Here is a 13,727-nt window from a genome sequence, read left to right as displayed (position 1 = left end):
GCCCTTTAGGCAATGTATTTTCTATCTCCCATTACAATTTGTAGACTGATCCTTTCTACTGTTTGGGTGTCTGCATACAACTCCCACCAGGGTCTTTTTACCCTTGCAGTATCTTAGCTCTATCCACAATGATTCAACATATTCTTACACTATGTTACCTCTTTCTAATGATTTGATTTCAGTTTTTCCCAACAGAGCAACACCATCTCCTCTGCCTTCCTGCCTGCTCGTTCAATACAATGTGTAACCCTCGGACATTAAACTCCAAACTATAATTTTCTTTCAGCCAGGATTCAGTGACGTCTACATCAACATACATGCCAATCATTTACTGTACTACAAGTTCCATGACCTTATTCTGTATACTGCACACATTCAAAAATAACATCTCCAGTCCTGTATTCACCCTTTACAATTTTTGTCCGCCTTTTAATTTGCAACTCATTCTGTTGACTACAGTTTTGCCCTATCATCACCCTCTCCTTGCTAGGAGTCTCACTACACATTGCCTTTGTTTGTAAACCAATTACCTCATCCTCAGCACAATCACTCCAGTTTCCATCCACCTACTAAGTTAACCCTCCTGAATAGCTCTCACGAACCTGCCTGCAATGATTTTGGATCTCCTTGGGTTCAGGTGCAACCTATTTCTTTTGTATAGGTTGTAACTTCCCCAAGAAGAGAGGGCAATGATCCAAAAGTGAACCCCTGCCCTTGCTCCAGTTATTCAGCCATGTATCCTACATCCTACGCTTATCCTGTCTCTCAGACTTTCAACCAAGCTCCCTAAAACTTCTCTTCTGGACTTCCTCACCTTGTCTCTCTGTGTCAATGATGCCAATATGCACCTAGACTTCTGGCTGCTCACCCTTGTGCTTGAGAATGTCATGGGTCTGACCCAAGACTTTCCTGATACTGGCATCTGGGAGGCAACATATCATCTGGATGCCTCTATCGCGCCCATAGAACCTTGTCTCTGTTCCTCTGACCAAGAAATCTCCTAATAATACTGCAGTCCTCTTCACCTCCCTACTCTTGTGAGCCATGGCACCAGTCTCGGTACCAGAGGCCCAGTCACCGCGGCTCCCTCCTGGTAAGCCATCCCCCTCAATAGTATCTAAAGTTGTATACATATAATTGAAATGTACTCTGCATTGGCTGTGTTTTTCCCTCCTTCTCCTGACAGTCACTCAGTTATCTGTCTCCTGTAACCTAGGGGTGACTACCTTCCTGTAGCTCCTGTCTATCACCTCCTCATTCTCTCGTATGTCGAAGGTAGGCGCTACAGCTCCAGTTTTAATACATACTCTTAGTATTTGCTTCTGGTGCATATGTGTTTATCTAGGAGACTGGAGTTCTCCCAGACTTCTCACACCCCACACACAATGCAAAACACTGCCCCTGGAGCCATCCTGACTAAACTACTATGCCTTAACAGATGAGGAATGAACAAATAAGAACAGAGAGAGGGTAGGTTACAAGACAATTTACCTCTCCTGAGCCTGATCTCTCCAAAGCTTTACGAGCCAGATCCAGAGCCAAAGCCACTGCAAACACTGGCACACTCCAAAAAAAAATGGCTGCTCTGCTTGCGCCTGAATTACTTTTGTCGACCCTTTCTAATGAATCCGTCTTGCTAATTGGCCACTCCTCAACTCAGAGAAACTGCCACTAAACTCTGCCTTTAAAATCTCAATCACAGTCCTGGTTAAAAGGTAACTCTTTTCATGCAGCCCTAACGTGGATTGCCCAACTCTGACTATGGCAATGTCAGCCACGTAGTCAGAGTCTCTGAATTCCTTCTGTCAATCTCAACATGTTTCTCCACCTTATGATGTTCCTTAAAACTTACCCCTTCGGCCAGATTGAGCAGTGGTTATCTATCTGTGCTTCATGTGTCAGTTGCAAATTTTGTTTTCACCTGTGTTCTCAATTGCACAGTATTGATTCCCTGAGCAAAAAAGAGTTTTAAATGTGTTGTTGCTGCTTTTGTCCAAAAGAGCTCAATCAGAATTTTGAATTTTATTGCTGAGGACATGCCTATTAGTTGCATTGCATCATTAAACTGAAATATTACTCTTGGGAGGAATCTCATACATTTTGCCTCCGGTTACATATTATTAAGTGTTGATTGATTACAATCAGTTTTCATGCTTGCAGTTCGGATTGAAGTGACTGAATTAATTGTGAGTCTTGAGCCAAAGTGACTCTCCTTACTCTTTTTTTTACTTTTGCCTTCAATAATATGAGTTTGCATGATAAATCAGGATACACTGGAGTTCACATCAATTACATCTTTAAAAATAAATGCATGTTACATGAAAACTGGTAGCAAAAAATCTAATCTATCAAAGGTTGTTTGATAAAAATTACAACATTGATTTCTGCAACATAACAAATATTTTGCAGGTGAAAGCCTAAGTTGAATGAAAGTTAGCTACAGAGCCACTGAAGAAATGAAAGAGGTACAGTACTCAAAATTGACAGGACTGCTCACTTAACTTAGGATTTTGAAGTGTTGGCAGGCAGGCTTTCTACTTCAGAGATCGGAGGGGGAATGGGGTGAAAGGACACTTGCATCGGGAGACCAGACCTGTTGTTGGTGTGGTCAGTGCAATTATGGAGGCTGAGAGACTTGCCCACAAGGAGGTCTTGTTTTACTTTCAAGAAGTGTGCTAGACTAGCATGCTGTGGGAAAGAAGCTTCTCCTTGGAAGAGCCGATGACAATTAGCCTCAGAATGCAGATCTATGTTCCCCTGAAATCATCCAAAATGAGTGATGTGCTGGAATCACCCAACTGTGTATATTGTATGAAGTTAGCTAAAGCAACATTCCACAATTAAATTATGTGGTAAACATCTTTTGGTTTTCATGATATAAACCTTCAGCCTTTTAAGTGACATATATCACAGCATAAAGAATCCACTCTATGAAATGTAACTTATTCATGCATGTATACTTAATTTGCATTGACATATTAATTCATTTATATGTATTCCTTTAGGTTTTAACATTGCAATACTATTTTTAATTTGCATGTTTTCTTTATTTTTGAGAAAAGTTGCTTATTTTTGCACATTTTTAACTCCCATGTATTTTCTTCTCCTCTACAGTTTCATATGATCAGACTCAATATTAAACACAAACAGTTCTATGGTTTGGTTTTGTTTGTGGAGCTAGTTGGTCTTGCAGCAGAGTGATGCGATCACATCACCCGTTTGATGTTTGCAGTGAGAGGAGCATGTTATGTAGACATTCCGCCTCATTAACAAATTACCATTGAGCTGTGGGTGCTGGTTGGGTATACAACAGTGTTAGAGCAAAACTTCGATAACCTGCTAACCAGTTGTTCAAAAATACTGATAAATCAGCATTGAGCTTGCATCTGGTACTCTGTTTAAAGACATAAGAACCTAATTTCCATGCTCCTGTTAAAAACACCACTGACGCATTTCCTGCATTGTCTTTAAACTTAATAAGGACTCATTTCACTTTAAGCTCAGAGAGACCCTTTTCCCACACTTCTTTTCTAAATTCATCAGGGCCCTGCTCCTGTGCTGTCTTAAAGGTCCTTGGGCCCGTGGACAGAGCACTCCTTTTAAACTCATTGGCCCTACGTCCTGTGCTCTTGCAATTACACAGGCTCCATGCATTTGAAAGAGACAAGACAGCACAGGGTTATCTCTAGCTCCTGATTCACTCTTCCGTTCTGGCTATTAGATTGGGGTGGAAACCAGATAAGTGCCTTGCTGTGGCTCCCACAAGAGGACAGAAGGCCTTCCAAAAATGGGACGTGAACCGTGGTCTTCCATCAGACACAACGTCCTGTGAGAAGCCATGAGCCTGGACACATTCTGAACCATGAGGTTGGCAGTCTCACGAGACAATGGGAGCTTAGAGAGAGCAATGAAATGGAGAATCAATCCATAACCACGAGAATGGTAGTGCTTCCATCATTCAGGGATAGACCAGTGATGAAATCCACAGAGTGGTGGTACCAGAGGTGGTAAGGCAGAACAGGCACACAGGGAGTTGACATGACATCTTGTTCTGGGCATAAGTAGAATAGGCAGAGACAAAGTCATGGACATCCTGGGATATAGATGGTAACCAAAATTATCTGTTGATTAATTCCAGGGTCCACTGAATTCCTGGATGTTCAACCAGACAGGTGGAGAGACTGTACTCCAACTCTTAGGGGTGCACTGTGGCTGGGATAAACAGCCATTTGGGAGGTACCTTATTGGGCCTGGATCAGACTCTTGGACAGCCTCACCTTTGCCTCTATTCCCCAAATCAGCAGAGCAGCAATGAACGAGCGTGGAAGGATGGGCTCTAGGTTGGTGTTGTCCTCGGACATGTCGAACTGCCAACAGAGAGCATCAGCCTTAGTATTCTTGCTGGTGGGAAGGTAGGTGAGTGTAAAATTAAACCGGGTGAACAGGCTAGCCCAACGGACTTCAGAGGAGTCGAGTCTCTTGGCGTCCCGAATTTAGGAGAGGTTCTTGTGACCTGTCCAAATCAAAAAGTCGTTGCCTTCCCCATTCAGTCGGTGCCACCATGCTTCCAGGATTTTCTTGACTGCCAGAAGATCTCAGTTCCTGACATCATAGTTACACTCGGCAGGAGACATGCAACAGGAAAGAAAGGTACAGGGATGCAGCTGATTATCCACTGAAGAGCAGTGGGAGAATACAGCTCCAATGCCGATGTCTGATGCATCCATCTCAAAGATGAATAGACTGGATAGATGTGGGCAGTGGCGAAATTTTACTTTAAATCCAACAAAGCTTAGTCTGCTTCACCTGTCCAGAGGAATTCTGCAGAGTTCTTCTTGGTGAGTGCATTTATGAGAGCCATGATGGAACTGAAGTCTCTAATGATCAGACTTTACAAATCCCATGAAGTGCTGCACCTGACAGCCTGAACACAGCGAGCGGTGAGGATATAGCTTAGAAATTACACTTGCTCCTACAGTATATCTCTCTGCAGACTCTCCGTATCTTCTGTACAATTTGCATTGCCACTCAATTTAGTATCATCAGCAAACTTAAATACACTACACTTGGTCCCCTCTTCCAGATTGTTAATGAATATTGTGAACAGTTGTGGGCCCAGAACCGACCCCCGAGGCACACCGCTCATGAGACTGCCAACCAGAGTAACACCCATGTATCCCAACTCTCTGCTCTCTATTAGTTAACTAATCCTCTGTCCATGCTGAATCATTACTCCCAACTCTATGCATCCTTATCTTATGAATAAGTCTTTTATGCAACACCTTATCAAACACCTTCTGAAAATCCAAGTAAATAACATTCATCTGTACCCCTCTATCCACTGCGCTCAATCCCAAGATCTCAAGGGTCTCAGATTATTGTATCTTTACTGTACACAGTGTTAGCTGCTGGGATCTTGGCCAACTTTTACTCTCGGCCAGTTTCAGTAGAAGGATTCAATCACTTGGGAAACAGCAGCAAAATTCTGGACCATTAAATAATAGTAGATTGCTACTTTTGTCATACTGTATTGTACACCTAAGAAGCCATTTGTTATGTGACTGCACACCAGGATAGATATCATTTGTGTGTGTAGACCATACTCTGTTCATTGAGACATAATATTTAATAGCATAAATGAGCTTGGTTTAAATAATTGCATTAGATACCTCTCTGGTTTAGATGCATAACTGCCATTGATACCTCTGTCATAAAATTAGTTGTCAAGGACCAAGAGTCATAGAGTACAGAACAGAAACAAGCCTTTCAGTCCATCTAGTCCAGGCGGCCAACCATTTAAACTGCCTAGTCCCATTGACTTACACCCGGACCACAGCCCTCCATGCCTCTGCCATCCATGTACCTAGCTCTTAATCATTGAAATCGAGCTTGCATGCACCACTTGTGATTCCACACCCTTGTGACCCTCTGAGTGAAGAAGTTTCCCCTTATGTTCCCCTTAAGCATTTAAATTTTCACACTTATCCTATGACATCTATTTATAGTCTCACCCAACCTCAGTGGAAAAAGCCTGCTTGCATTTGCCCTATCTATACACTTCATCATTTTGTGTACCTCTGTCAAATTTCTGCTCAATCTTCGATATTTGAGGGAATAAGATTCTAACCTATTCAATCTTTCCTTAGAACTCAGTTCTTCCAATCCTGACAACATTCTTGTAAATTTTCTTGGGTGTCTTTCACGCTATTTACAGCTTTTCTGCTGGTGGGTGACCAAAATTGCACACAATACTACAAATAAGGCCTCACCAATGTCTTATACGACTTCAACATAACATCTCATCTGCTGTACTCAGTTGTTTGATTTATGAAGGTCAATATTCTAAAAGACCTCCAATCGGAGAGGCAATTGTGTGCTACCAATCTCTGGCCAAAGGTTAATCCAATTTAGTACTTCATCTTGAATGTCAAGTGACTGAACTTTCCTGACCAACCTCACGTACGGAAGCTTGTCAAATGCCTTGCTGAAGTCCACGTAGACAACAGCCCCTTGTCTTCCTTTCATCAACTTTCCTGGTAACTTATTAGACATGACTACCATGCACAAAGCCATGCTGACTATCCCTGTATTTCCAGATACTTATGTATCCAGTCCCTTAGTGCAGGATTAATTCTGCAGAATTTGCCATGACATTTCCCCTGACTAGTAATGCCACCAATCTCTGTTAATCCCTCCTACTCTGTCACGTCTAAAACAGAAGAACCCCAGAATTCTGAGCTGCCAGTCCTGTCCCTCCTGCAAACATCTCACTAATGGCTACAATGTCATAATTCCGTGTGTTGATCCATGCCCTGAGCTCATCTGCCGTTCCTACGATACTTTTTACATTGAAATACATGCAGCTCAGACTAGCTGCACCATGGTCAACTTTTTGATTTCCGACTTTGTCTGAGATCTTAAATCAACATTTGATCACAACCTCTCCACTATTTGTTCTGGAACTCTGGTTACCATCTGCCTGCAACTCTAGTTTAAACCTTCACCCTCCACCCCCCATGCACTACACCAACTCCTTAGCTACGTATTAAACTGTATAATCTTCCTAGACCTGGCTTAACTAGCACATGACATGGATAACAATCCTGAGATCACAACCCTGGAGTTCTTTCCCTTTAACTTAGCACCTAACTCCCTGAATTCATTTTGCAAAATCTTGACACTCTTCCTACCCATGTCATGGACTACAACCTCTGGCTGCTCACCCTCTCACCTAAGAATGCTGAGGACTCAAACCAAGAAGTCCTGGATATGACACCCCGGAGGAAACCGGGATGAATTGTTTTTTGTTCGGAGAAAACCACATTTGCTTTATGTGTTTCTTCAGCATTTATTCTTTCTTAAAACTGGTTAAGTTTCTAAAACTCCAGAGTAATTTCCAAATGTGTATGTGTTCTAGTATCATTAAGCCCCTCTATCTAATCCTGCTCATTTCCATGTTCACTTAATTTCTCTATTGAAAATGTGTGAAGGGCTCCCATGTGTAACACTTACATATACCCAGAGGCTTAATGGCCAATTCCTTAAATGTGTGCTCTCAGGCATGAGGGTTTCCTACAGAGACTCCATGTTAGGAATGATTGGTATTTTCTTCCTGATTTAAAAACACTGAATGTGTGTTTGCAAATGGGCAATCATAATGGTAGTCCAAATTATGAGTACACATTCAAAACATAAATCTTCACAAGTATAAGAAAACCTAAAGAACCTCAAACCCTTTTGGTTAACTTAGTCATTGCAGTGTATTTTAATTTTATGCTCTGCCATCTTTCCTTGTGCTTATTTTGTGAATGATATTATGTTACATCAAAATAAGTGGTAATTGAATTTATACAAAGTAATATAGTGTGTTTCTGCAATAAAATACATATACTGTGAAACAAATATGCTTTCTGGAAGTGAGCTTCCCATTGTCAGTATTAATTGTTAATTGGAAATGCTATTTTCTATAAAATGGAGGTGATTAAAATTTAAAGCAAAAGACACAAAACATTATAGGCACTCAGCATGTCAGGCAGAATCTATGGATGAAGGGAAATAAACAGTCCTGATGAAGGGTCTTGACCCAAAACACTGACTTTTTATTTCCCTGCTTAGCTACTTCCTGACCTGCTGAATTCCTCCAGCAGTTCGTGTGTGCTACTCAAGACTTTCAACATCTGCGGAATTGCATATGTCTTGGATTGAAGTTCAAGTTTGTTTAATAAACTCCTCTTCGGCTTCCAGCTGGGTAGAGGTATCGATCTTAACCAATGTTTCGACGACAGTATCTGCCACCTTCATAAGGGATGATGCCTAGGTATGTCTAGTCCAGTGGTAGATATAGTACTGTTGTCCGTCTTTCCTTATTGGTTAGTCCTCCACCAACCAAGTTTCCATCGTTTAAAATTGAATTACAGTCCTTACTTATAGCAAGACCTTCATCTTTGTTAAAATTCTTTTTCTCTAGTTTTATTTCAATGGCTTCATTCATTGGGTAGTCCCAAAAGCCATAGTATGGCACAGTAGTTCTGTGACATTGAAGTCAATCCTATGGCCATTGTGAATGCAATTTTCTGCTACTGCTGATTTCTCTGGGTAACCCAAACTGATACACCTCCTATGCTCCTTGATGCAGGTTTCCACCATGTGCTGATATACGTTGCTCTGCATTCACAGGGAATAGAGTAAACGCCAGCCATCCCAAGTCCCAGGTAATCTTTGACCCGCATAAAGTGGAATTTCAGCTTTCTTACTGCTTTGTGGATAGCATTAATCTAGTATTTCTTCAGACTTCCAATCTGCGCCTTGTAAGGCATGAAAATGCCCAATGCAAGCCTCTCATGGTCTGAGTTGACGTTCCCTCCCTCCCTCCCCATTTCTTCAGGATCCTGTTGATCTTTCCAGAAACCATGGAAATATAGGGAAGACAGGTGATAGTGATGGGTTCCTCCTCATTGTTAGGTTTCCTGGTTTTTACATTGGCCCTCTTATTATTTTTTTCAATTTGAAATTCAATTGTAAACAAAGTGGGACTAACCAATCAGGAGGGGTGGACAATGGGGTTATATATATATACCACTAGACATGCCTAGGCATCTTCCCTAGTAAAGATGGCAGAGTTTGTCATAGAAACTTCAATTAAAATCGATGCCTGTACCCAGCTGGAAACTTGAGAAGAATTTATTCGTCATATGCACTGGGAAAGCACTAGATCTTTTTCCAAGTTTGTTTCAATGGAAATACATACAAATTGTAGAAGTGCTGGGTGCATCGGGAGTTTGTTATTGCTATCTGATAATGCAAATGAGAAATAAGGATGCCATCACAATATGCCATTAACTTAAGGCCATTAACTCCCATTTAACAACATCAGCTTGTATAATGTATCAAAAGTCATTCCATTTAGTTGTTAAAGATATATTACTCTTCATAGACCACAAAAAGAGAAAGAAAAGAGTGATGCAAAAAAAGCTATCGTTTTGATCTTGCCATTCTGGCAGCACTCAGCTGATCCTCACAATTTTGGTTCAGCAACACAACAATTTACCTTTAGTATCACTAGTTTACTATTTCACATTTCAATAGTGGAGAATTGTAGATTAGTTCAGAATTCTATATCTGCCTTTGCTAAGATTGAATCTCTGTACCTGAATTGCACATGTATGTTTTAGTGCACGGAGGTATTTGCTGGGACTGTTCAAAATGGAAATGTACCCCTCAAGCATGATAATGCAGCAGGTGCTGATGTTGAAATGACAACCAAACCCATGAAGCATTACAGGAGGATGATTCTCCAGCTGTTTCGTGTGTTGTCTCATTGTTTTATAAGCTAGGCTACAACATATTTTTTTTCTTGTGAGACCAGTGCCTGAAGAGAAAGTGGATGAATGTACATATTAGCTTCCTCTCATAGATTTCAGACTCTGAAGTTATTCCATTATCTAATAAATAATTGAATATTCTTGGCAAGACATCCAGTCCCATATCTTGTCAAACTTAAGCCTGTTTTTTTTCTAACAACATACATTCAAGTTTTCTAAACTGTTAATGAATTAATTGAATGAGATATAATATATTCCTGTGAGCCATATTCAAGTACAATGGATTTTGGTTAATTGGGGCACTTTGGCCCAAATAAGCAACTGCCACATTTAGTTGTAGTTTTGGGAATGGTTAAAAAGGTATAAAAAAAAGGACAAACTACTGTTTAACTGTGTAACAAATTATATATTTAAATGAAAAACAAAACAGATTACAACATTATCACTGCTACTACAGTACCATAACACTGTGTATTACTTCCTAATAGTTATTGATGGAGGAATTAATCCAATGTATGCTGCTGTGTTCTTTTGATTAAATGCAATTTAACAAAATCAGCCCAGATACCTATCGAATGGACTGCCTTCATATAATCTTTTCAATGATTGCATCCACCAAATCTTCATTTTCATTGTAACATTCAAGATGATTGTTGATACCTTTAAATTTTTGGCAACAGTCTCCTGTCCCAATTGTCATGTGTGATGCCAAGCAGAGCTACTGGATGGATGATGCTATTGAGAGAGATAATGGAAGACAATGGGGAAACATTCAAAATGCTAATAAGAGAGAAGAGAGAGATTAACGAGAAAGAAACACAATTCAGATATTGACAGACCATTTGCTTTGAACCCGAACTGTCTGAAGTTTGATGGACAGGTGATACCCCAGCAGGGGGATAAAAAGAGCAGGTTTGCTAAGGCACGAGACATGCCATGAGACCCTGGAAAGAGCAGTGTGCCCTCACAAGTTGGCGGGAGTTTGGTGGACTGGTTCACGGGAATCAGTCAAGAGGCTCACAGGGTGTAAAGGTACGATCAGTGGGAACCTGGGGCGTGTGTCCGCCCTTGCCTGGGTGCCGGGTTCACCGCAGAAGAACGATCGTATCTGGAACGGAGGGGTCACAGTCAGTCACCACAGCGGGATCAGTAGACATCAAAAGGTCTGCCCAAAACCAACTGCATCTCTCTCTCTCTCTCTCTCCAACAGTACAACAACAGTGATTACGTCGAACTGCGCTAAACTGAACTGAACTCTGCTTCATTTAAAACTGATCATTTTACCCCTAGACTGCGATAGAGCTTGGTTGATTCCTATTACCCTATTTCTGTGTATATGTGTGTATTATCATTGCTAACCTGTTACTTTTATATCCTTGTGATTAGTGTACTGTAATTACTTATTTCTTTAATAAAACTTTATTAGTTCTTAGTAATCACAGACTCCAACGAGCGTTCCATTTCTGCTGGTTTGGGCAACCCAGTTACGGGGTACGTGACACAATAAACTGCCATAGTGCCTCAAATATATGAAGGGAATCCTGGCTATTTTCTCAATTTTTTTTTTTCTTTAAGAGTTGCCCCAATTAACCAGAATCATCTGTATTAAAATGTTATTCAGAGGACAGCACAAAATCTGTGCATTGAATCTCTGAGCTGGTGCTGTAGAACTGAAGGCCAGTTGAAAATACACATAACAAGATTGTACTGTCCTGCAGGCTTATAGTGCAAACCTCTCTGATACAGTGAAAGCAATAATTGGACTCCTATTTTTGTAGAAGCAACAGTGAAATACAGGGAGCATGTCAATATACTAGTCTATGAACAACAGTGAAACATTTATTGCGGTAACTGGCTCTCAGACACTTTCTGTTCTTTTACTGGTGTTTGTATTGAAACATATTTTCATCTCATTGATTCTAGGATTGAACTAAAATAAATATTAATTTGTTCACTGGAGTTTTGCTCAGATTTGAAGCTTCTGAAGTCGGCATGTGTACTAACTCAAGCACAACTACATGACCTTGTGAGTTAGTGATCCACAATCAGTCTCAGTTCACCTTTAACACTAATAATTTGACGTGCATGAACTCCAACTTAACACGTTAACAATTTTTTCCACACATCTCGAAAACAGTTCATACCTCCCAGTTATATGAGTTTGACATACACTTACCCTGTTTGAAACTGTAATAGAGAGACACATTTGCCATAAATAAGACTATAAGACATACATTAGGAGCAGAATTAAGCCATTTGGTCCATTGTTTCTCCCAGCCTTTCTGTCATGGTTGATTTTTTTCTCCCTCTTAACCCCATTTTCCTGCCTTCTCTTCGTAACCTTTAGCACTCTTACTAATTAAGAACAAATCAACCCTCACTTTAAATACATCCAATGATTTGACTTCACAACTGTCTGTGGCAATGGATTCTAACAAAATTCTTTCTCAACTCTGTTCTAAAGGGATATGCTTTTACCCTGAGGCTAGACTCTCCCACTTTAGAAAAAACCTCTCCGTGTCCATTCTATCAAGGCCTTTCAACATTTGATAAGGATCAATGAGTTCCCCTCTCATTCTTCTAAACTCCAGCAAATACAGGCCCAGAGCCACTAAACAGGCATCATGAATTACATTGCAGGGATCGTAAACACAAAATACTCTGCAGATGCTGGGATCAAAGCAACACCAACAGCACGTTGGAGGAACTCAGCAGGTCGGGTAGCATCTGTGGAAACGATCAGTCAACGTTTCGGGCCGGAACCCTTCGTCAGGACTGTAGAGGGAAGGGGCAGAGGCCCTATAAAGAAGGTGGGGGGAGGGTGGGAAGGAGAAGGCTGGTAGGTTCCAGGTGAAAAACCAGTAAGGGGAAAGATAAAGGGGTGGGGGAGGGGAAGCAGGGAGGGGATAGGCAGGAAAGGTGAAGAAGGAATAAGGGAAAGCACAATGGGTAGTAGAAGGAGGCGGAACCATGAGGGAGGTAGTAGGCAGGTCCCTCCCCCTCCCTTCCCCTATCCCAGTTTCACTCTGCCCCATCCCTCCAGCAGCCTACTACCTCCCTCATGGTTCCGCCTCCTTCTACTACCCATTATGCTTTCCCCTATTCCTTCTTCAGCTTTCCGGCCTATCACCTCCCTGCTTCCCCTCCCCCACCCCTTTATCTTTCCCCTTACTGGTTTTTCACCTGGAAACTACCAGCCTTCTCTTTCCCACCATCCCCCCACCTTCTTTATACGGCCTCTTCCCCTTCCTTCTTCCGTCCTGACGAAGGGTTCCGGCCCGCAACGTTGACTGATCGTTTTCATGGATGCTGCCCGACCTGCTGAGTTCCTCCAGCGTGTTGTGAACATTCCAGGGATCATTCTTGTGAACATCCCCTGGACTCTTCCCAAAGCCAGGAGACCCTTTCTTAGCTAAGAGGCCACAACTGCTCACAATGCTTCAAATACAGGCTAACAAGTGCCCTATAAAGCCTCAGCATTAGATCCTGAATTTTATACTTAGTCCTCTTGAAATGAATGGAAGCATTAAATTTGCCTTCCTGACCACCAACTCAATTTGCAATTTAATCTTCGGGGAATCCAGCAGGAGGTTTCTCAAGGGTATTTATGGAAGAGTGACAAGAAAAAAGCGTTAGCTGAAAGAAAAGTATATCCTTGCCCTTAAAGACTTTACAAAGCATCACTTAGAAGATACTGTAAAGATGTGGAAGAAGTTGTTGTGGTTGGATGAGACTAAACTGGAACTTTTTTACCTCGATACTAAGTAGTGTGTGAGTCATAAATCTGACACTGTGCATTAGCCAGATAACACTATTCCTACTGCAAAGTATGGTGGAGGTAGCATCATGCTATAGGGATGCCTTTCAGCAGCAGGGACTGGAAATCTGGTCAGGACTGATGGGAAG

The sequence above is a fragment of the Mobula birostris genome, chromosome 5 (assembly GCF_030028105.1).
Source record: "Mobula birostris isolate sMobBir1 chromosome 5, sMobBir1.hap1, whole genome shotgun sequence".
In the NCBI taxonomy this organism is placed as follows: Eukaryota; Metazoa; Chordata; class Chondrichthyes; order Myliobatiformes; family Myliobatidae; genus Mobula; species Mobula birostris.
Note: the sequence above shows the minus strand (reverse complement) of the source record.